Source organism: Betta splendens, chromosome 21, assembly GCF_900634795.4.
Source record: "Betta splendens chromosome 21, fBetSpl5.4, whole genome shotgun sequence".
Taxonomy (NCBI): domain Eukaryota; kingdom Metazoa; phylum Chordata; class Actinopteri; order Anabantiformes; family Osphronemidae; genus Betta; species Betta splendens.
Window position 1 is genome coordinate 18308314 of NC_040899.1, and position 8413 is coordinate 18316726.

Genomic DNA, 8413 nt, shown 5'->3' on the forward strand with positions numbered 1-8413 from the left:
ACAAAGGAGAACTGTCCCCCGCTCAGATGGGCTTCCAGCAATTGCAACAAGAAAAATACTTGAACTTGTGTCCTGTCACTGAAGCAAACACTTAACGAGTATGAGCATAATCATCAATAATCAAATGATACTAAGGCATCAAAAACAAAGCTGATCATCATCAATGGATAATATAAAATATATATAATATAAAATATACTATAATATAAAATTTCATTTTTCATAAAATATCATTGACAGCCTTTGTCATCATATTCAGGTTGGCTGGAAACTCCTGGATCTTGAGCATAACCCAGGTGTTATCCACATATTTAAACCTGTGGGTAGGTACCATCCTGTGGGTTTTAGAGCTTTTTCCTCTATATTTATTATATATAAAGAATGGGCAAGACTGGGAACGCATGGTCTGTAGAAGTCAGTTCTTTAGGTGAAATATGTGGAACAGGTCCTGGAGTGAATAGATTTTCATTTAAAGGGCTCATATCATGCAAAATCGACTTTTTAGACATTTTGGAGCGTTCCTATGACTCTATGGGTCACATATACACACACTGAGCACGGTAGAAATGCATTTCCTGCTTTTTTCACATTTTGAAAACGTAAATTTTCTCACCCAATGAAAACAGACCACGACCTACTCTGAGACCGGGTCCAAGTTGTCGTCACCTTGGTCGGAAGTCCTCCCTGTAAATCCTGAACCACCACCACCACAATGATCCCGAACCAAAACTGGACTTCCGCCATTTCCCCCCTCTCACTCACCGTGAACAGACAAGCACGGCAGCGTTCAAGTCCTCCCATAGAAATAGTTCGGTTCTTGGGTGTTCTAACCAACACCAAAGTCTATTCACTTTAACAAGGGATCAACAAGTGAGGATTTGTGGGTCACTTTTATTTTTAACGGACCGGTGCCAGAAACACTGCCTCAGCATTTATACGTATGTGCATTTCAAACGAGGGTGCGTACAATGCTGGATTTGTTTCACGGCTCCTGTTGGAAAAAAAGGACCTATTCCTAAAGTCCGTCATCCACTCACTAAAGTAAGTACATGCTTGATATTTATAATGTTTTAAAATGTTAGTTTGTCCGTTGAAAATGTAGTAACCTATGTGTGGGGCAAGTTACTAGCTAGCTATGCTAACGGCTACAGCCATTCGACCGAGCCTTTGTCCCCTTCAAATGTGCTCATGTGGGCTCCTGCAGCCACACACCTGTGTGGAGAAAAGCTAATGACTAACGGCATCGAGCGGCTACGGGCAGGGAGCGGTGGGTCTAGCGTCTGTCCTTTTTCTGTAATCACATACACCTGCGGGGAACAGCTGATCGTTATCGCCCTTCCAGCGGTGACAGACAGGAAGCGTTGGATCTAGCTCGCTGTAGTAAGTTTGTGCTTGATACTTGTGATATCTAAATATGTTAGTTGGGTCTGTTTAAAATGCAGTAGCCCACATGTGAGACAAGCTAATCGCTAGCGTCGCTAACGGCTACAGTGAGTCAACTGAGCCTTTGTCCCTTTCAAATGTGCTACTCTGAGTTGGTGCAATCACACACCTGTGTGGGGAACAGCTAATAGCGATGGGCCTTCGATCGGCGACAGGCAGGAAGCGGTGGATCGAGCTTTTGTCCTGTTGACGTGCTGCCGCTCCTGTTTGTGTTGCGTTAGCCGTTAGCATGCCTTTAGGCCTTTACACTTTAGAGCTACAGCTGGTCGATCGCTACAAAAAAAAAACTGCAGATGAACGCGGTTGTGTTTGTTATTACCCCGTGCTGTGTCACAGCCTAAATCAACTTGTGATTTGGGGTTATGTCATTGTTCTATCAAATTCTAACATGATTAGTTGGAATGATTACTGTGTTGTGTTGCAAGCTTAGTTGCTAATTAGTCACATCTCTACAATACCTGCTGCTTATCTGGTCAGTTACCGATAGCTTGTACCGTAGCCATTATATTTGTAGGACCAATACAATTTACAGTAAATGTAACAGTCTTTTCTATACTGTAGGGAGCCACATCCCAGTTACCTACATGCAAGGAGGCTGTGAAACAGAGAAATCACTGCAGACTGTTGGTACACAGACATCTGCTGCCCAGCTCAGGAGTGAAGGTATGTAAGTTTGTATGTACCAACAGTAAGATAGGTAATAGAAGATTTTAATTGGTATATACTGTTTAGATTTTATATTTGAATTGTAACAACAGTTTATCTGTTGTTTTAGCACAGACAGGCCTGTCCTCTTGTTTGGTTTAATTTTTTGTCTGGTATTGTGTGTTCTTACTTTAGAGAAGGTTTTGACCTACATAATAATGAACATTTCACTAATCTACAATTCTGATTGCAGTACCTTTTGTTTTGATGAGGTGATGGTGAGGACAGCCACAGCTTCCATCTGGTAGAGGACTGCTTCCGCTCAGTCTTCCAAATAGTGATGAGAACAAGGATCACCTCATCTCACTGTTTACCCTACTTTCATGCATTTCGTCTGCAAGGCCCTGCAAAAGCTTCTCCTTCGTCCTCAATCCCCCAGACTTCTTAATTAACTCAGTAACCTATACATTGCACATTGGAGTGTGAAGGTAACAGTTTGTTCTAGCTTTGAAGTAGTGGTGTATTTTTTTCGTTTACAATAAAGTTGGCTTTAACTATTATGTATTTCACTGAACTCTGTTTCTGAAGGGAAAACACTTTTATTTAGGAAATCATAGTATTGAAATTACATGTTTTTCTCTTTCTAATATGGTAAGCTATAAAGTTGAAGCGGCCATAAATAAAACGCATATAAATTATATATAAATAAAGTTAAATGTATTAAAAAACACATTTTTACTCAAATGGTAAAGGAGTTATTCTACAGGTGGTCTACATCAATCATACTACGAGTGTTTTAGTGTTTTATCCATCAGGAAACTGCCTTCATCTACAACCCAAGCATGAAGAAGCATGAAGAGATGGCAACTCAGATTCTTCACCCCAGGAATCCTCAGCACCAGCTCACTAGCCTCTGTAGACTAGATACCTGTAACAACTTTAGATACAGAGACATATTACTGTCAAATTTATCATGAATGACAAAAAACATAATTAAAAGCAGTAAAAATACATTAGGTCAATATATAATTTGAACCAATGCTTTTTGTTCCCAGGAAGGTCATGCAGTGATTGCTCTAAATATTAATGCACATTTTTTAAATAAAATTATGTCAGAGCAGCAGCACAAGTAAGACAAAAACAGTGAAATGTGTGAATGTAAAATGTATTTATATTATTTCAGCTATGCTCTCAAACTTATTTATTTGTATAATGTAAGCTAAAGTAGTGTTATCTATTAACGAGAGTTTTCCAGGTAAGTCGTGTTGTGAATATTGAAGCTGCACACGCCATTTAGCATAAGCATTAGCAACCGCTAGTCACTTTGCAAATTACATAAATCAATTAAATTGAAGTAAATGCGACATTACCAATGAGACACATCTTGCATCAGTCGAAATGTGGCGACTTCAACAGCCTCCTCTTCAGCTTCAGGGTCAGATTCGGGATCGTAGACGTATGGTTCCACTACGCTACGAACTAGCTGGCTGGCTAATGTCGCGCAGTCCTGTAGTGGGTTGTCTTCTTCTGTGGAGGATTGCGGTGGATTGCATTCTCAATGTCGCACTACTGCCACCTATTGGATCCTAACCGTGCGGTGGCTCATATCCATGGAGCCAATTAAAAAAAAAAACAACAACAAAAAAGGTATGCGCTTCCGCACAGTGGTGTGGTGAGCAGCTTCGCTTGCGACACGCCCAGAAAACACAGCGTTTGCTGATGGAGAGTGAAAACCACACATTGACAGGGGCAGTGTGGACGATCTACAGGGTTTTATGGGATGAAAATTTACAGAGACCTTACTGAGACATTAAAGTCTAATATTTTTTAGAATGAAAAGTATGATATAACTCCTTTAAATTAGAGCCAAATCATAACAAAGTTACCTCAAAGCACATTACAAAGTCAGGTTTACAACCTTACATAAGTAACATAATAACAAATCCTACATACAGCAAGCCTTTAATTTTAAATAGTTATAAATTGACAGCAGCAGTAGAGGGTAAAAACGCCCTTTCTAATGAGGAAAAAAACCCTAGTAGAACCAGGCTGAATGTGGGCGGCCATCTGTCTTGACCAGTTTGGGTGAGGGAAAAGAGAGAAAGAAAAGCATAGCAACAACAGAGCACAGGCAGTTTGGTTAAATCCGCCTATCACAGACACATAGCTCCGAGTCGGATGAGAGAGAGCAAGAGCAGGGGAGAAGCACAACTGCTGGAGAAAAATAGACATGGTTAGTTAAACATGGAACAATGATGGGAAGAGATAGAAAGAAAGAAATAGAGGAGCTCAGCGTTTAAATTAAATCCACCAGCAATCTATGTCTATTGCGTCTATTGCCTTTCTAGTTGTTGGGTCCTGTGCTTTAGGCTGCAAAGCTCTGAGGTATACCATGGAGCTAACCTCCTCTTATTCACTGCCTTCTTCTTCAGAAGACCCACTGTGTCTAAAATTGTACGCTGAGAAGCTGCAGCGTCATCTACAAGGCAATCAACCTGTTCATGAGGATTAACGTGACTGGTCTCTGTGTAGGTACATGATGATGAGGCAAAAGATGATGGAATCATCTGCTTGAATCTGGCAACAGCATCGTCAGATAAACATCTGCTATAGTAATAATTCTATCCAGCTGCTGCAAGGTCAATTATGGTAGATTCAAAAGTTAAAGTAGAAATGGTCAGATAACAGAGTGTTTTGGTGAAGAACTATTGAATGATAAATTTCAACCCCATGTGTCAGAACAAGGGTAGGATTAAAATTATTAGTGGGTTCATACATTACAGGCTGAGTAAAATCAATAGTGTCTATTAATGAGTTAAAAGCAGTGCCAAGACAGTTACTGTCAACATATACATGTTAAAGTCTCCCACTACAATGTATTTTATCTGTGCTAAGAAACAAGTAAGATTAGAATTCAGGGAATTTAGTTACGAACTCTGAATATGGAGCAGGAGGACAGTAAACAATACGAAACACAACTGACTTCTGAGGTTAAGAGTCTTGGTGAGAAAGGCTCAGAGTGAGGCTCTCTATAGTCTCATAGTTACAACTATGTTTAGGTTTAGGAGTAATTAGTAAATCTGAGTTATAAATTGCTGCTACTCTTCCACCTCGACTTGTACTTCTAGGAACATAATAGTTGATGTGACTCATTGGATACTGCTCATTTAAACTAACATTCATCTTGCTGCAGCCAGGTTTCAGTGAGACAGAACAGCTTTATGTGATGGTCACTTATGAAGTCATTAAATAACAGGGATTTAGCTATTTAATAAATCATCATCAATCATTAATAAATGATATTTAATAAATCACATTTAAATAACTTACTGTTACTTTGTTTAAGAGGAACTGTTTTGATGTTTATTCAATGCTGGTAAGTCACTCCTCTATGACTTGTTTGTGACTTGTATAGTTTAGTGGTTCGGGGAGCAGACACAGTCTCCATGCGATAACTAAGCCTAAATTGGGGTGATGGCTGTAGAGAACATGCAGAGAGGTCTGTCCTGCTCTGCGTCCTGGGCTCCACTCTGAGTTGTCATAGCATAGGGAGGCTAAGCAACATGTCCATGATACTAGAGAGTAGAGAGGCTCCATCCAACGTGGGATAGACACTGTCTCTTCTAATTAGCCCAGGTTTTCCTCCACCTAGACAACCAGCGGTGGAGCAGTGACATTGTTTTGGCAAACGAACACACCGACTCAATTTTAGATTTAGTGACCTCCAATTGGCGTAATCAGGCGTCATCAGCTCCTGTGTATATTGCAATCTTAGCGTACTTACGCTTATCCTTATACAGGACCTTAAAATAAGACTCAACGTCGTCTGCTCTGGCCCCAGGGCCCCTCAACAACTATGACCGCTGAACTTCACATTTCGGATTATGGAGGCACCAATGATCAGAGTGGGTTTCTCAGCAGGGAAGAGGTTGGTGGTGAACCGTGGGCACCTGCCTAAAGCTACATTTTTTACAAGCCATCACCCAGTCATGACCTGGCTGCTTGGGGCTTGCTGAGGGAATGCTAGCAGCTAAGATACGAAGCTAAGCTTTTTTCTGGGTTATTTCTGTTTCTGGTGGTTAGGGTGCTATTTCCTTTCAGTCGTTTTCTAATAGTGGGGATATTGGGGGATATTGGTTTTATCCACAAACAGTTTCAGCTCTCTGACCCTTGTAGCACACTCCTCACAAATCTGCTCCCCTAGATGCTTAAGAGGGATTAAGAGATTGATGGGTGATCACATTAGTGAACTGCATGACTATTCATGCTCCCTGCACCAGTTAAATTCCTTTGAGACTGTATTGGCTATTCCAAATTGGTTATTGGTCCCTGGAAACAGGTCGGTGCCCCGTAAATTAAGTAATTATTAATTTCAATTAATAATTATTCAATCAATATTAGTTAAGTGTTTCACTTACCAAACTATAGACTTTGTCATATAGTTATATATATTTAAGCTAATAACCAAAATTTGTGAATCTAAATTATAAATAGAATTGGTATCTCCACTCAAGAGCTATAAATCCAAATATTATAATTTGTGCTCCTTGCATATCCTCAACATAATTGGTGCAAACCTGTGAGGTTAATCAAACTCAGCCCTTTCTGAGACTAGGTGGTGTAGCTAATTCACTTGGCACTACCACCACCCTCGCATTGCCCCAACAGCTGTGTTGATGGGCAGGTTAAGTTTCTGCTTTGGGGTGTGTGTGCAGGAAGGGGAGGGGGGGGGGGGGGGGGGGGGGGGGTAACCAGCTGCTGAAACCAAGCAAATCAGTTAAGCAAACAATCGGTGCAAAATAAATAAGCAGGGATGTACGTTAGGCTAACACATTCGTAACTAAACAACTGGTGCACTGTGGTTTACCTTTGAGATTAATACTAATACCAATAATAGTGTAATAGTTAATAGGCATGTGCACATACTCATACAAACATATACATATATCATATACATACGCATATGCATTGTTACAAATATTTCATACTACTTAATAATAGCTCCATGAGAACCGGGGCAAACACTCCCCCCAGTCGAAGGGCCGGCCTGAGAGAAGGGAGCCCGAGGACCCATGGTCCATAGGGAGCTTACTAGGAGATGCCCCCGCGCCCACCCCCACCCCCAGCCCACCACCCGTACACGAGCAGAGCGGGGCCTACCCCATCGGCCAAACCATATCCCCTGGCACCACATCGGGCCCGCAGCACAAGGCCAACAATTGGTGGGGGTCAGCAGAATAGAGACCACCCAGGCAGCGGATCCACATTCCCCGTGTGGAAAACGAGATCCTCCACACTCCAACTGCACCACATGCATACACACTCACACAGACGCGCACACACACGCACGTACATCAACACACACTGCCACAAACTCTCTCACAACAAACTAGTCAATCGAGAACCTATACATTCTCGCACCCACACCATTTGCTTGATCTCATTCGTGGGGAGGGTAGGTCTCCAGCCTGCTGCCCATGTGGCCCCAGGCAGGGACCACAGCTCCTCCCGAGAAGCAGGGGGCAGCGGAAAAGGCACCCGAGAAGTTAAAACTGGGTGGTGATCTCTCCACCAGGGCCAGTGGGCGAGGCCACGAGGCCCTAAGAAAGAGTCCACCCCCGGCCCTAGTGGTGATGTCGAGATCAGCTTCCCATTAAGAGATCAGAAGGCTCACTGTCAGATCAACATTGATTGTGATAGAGTGAATATTGGTGTTAGAGACATCTTGTAAGACAGTGTTTTTTCTAAAATATAATCTATATGGGAGTGAGAGCAGTGAACTGGCGAGAAAAAGGTATATTCCCTGGATGTAGAATGAAAAGAACGCCATGTGTCAGAAAGACGGAAATCATCCATGAACTGTTTTAAGGTCTGTACTGATTGCCAGTTCCTGTTGCTCACAGCTTTGCTTAGCCTGTCCAACTCTGGGTTAAATACTAAATTAAAGTCCCCATCTACTATAAGTTTGGAACCAGAGTGATCTGAAGAAGCTGTAAAAGAAAGAGGGGTCGTCGACATTAGGACCATACACGTTAGCTGTGCAATATTCATTGTTTCCTATCAACATATTAATGATTATATATCTTCCTTCTGGATCTACAGTGGTTTCATTATGAATAAAGTTAATCTTTTTATTTATCAGGATGGCGACCCCTCTTTGTTTAGAATTGTAACCGGCTAATGCCAGAGTGTAATCTATAGTTTTGGGAAAATGAGTTTCCTGTAGTAAAGCAATGTCTGCCTGTACAAAAGATTCTGAGACGGTGCGGCTGACACCGGGAATTCCCACGTTCCGTGAAGGGGTCTCGAGTCGCGGGAAAAGCAT

General features: G+C 41.8%; 1 long non-coding RNA gene across 2 annotated transcripts; it reads left to right on the top strand.

The window, feature by feature from the left end:
- The first annotated feature begins 496 nt into the window (after nucleotides 1-496).
- On the top strand, nucleotides 497-2648 carry LOC129603529 (uncharacterized). 2 transcript variants are annotated; one of them, XR_008693452.1, is made up of 3 exons: nucleotides 497-1041; nucleotides 2005-2106; nucleotides 2342-2648. It is a non-coding gene; the product is annotated as an uncharacterized LOC129603529 (long non-coding RNA). The 2 variants fall into 2 exon arrangements; XR_008693451.1 differs by lacking the exon at nucleotides 497-1041 and having other exon boundaries at nucleotides 1387-2106.
- The last annotated feature ends 5765 nt before the right edge of the window (nucleotides 2649-8413 follow it).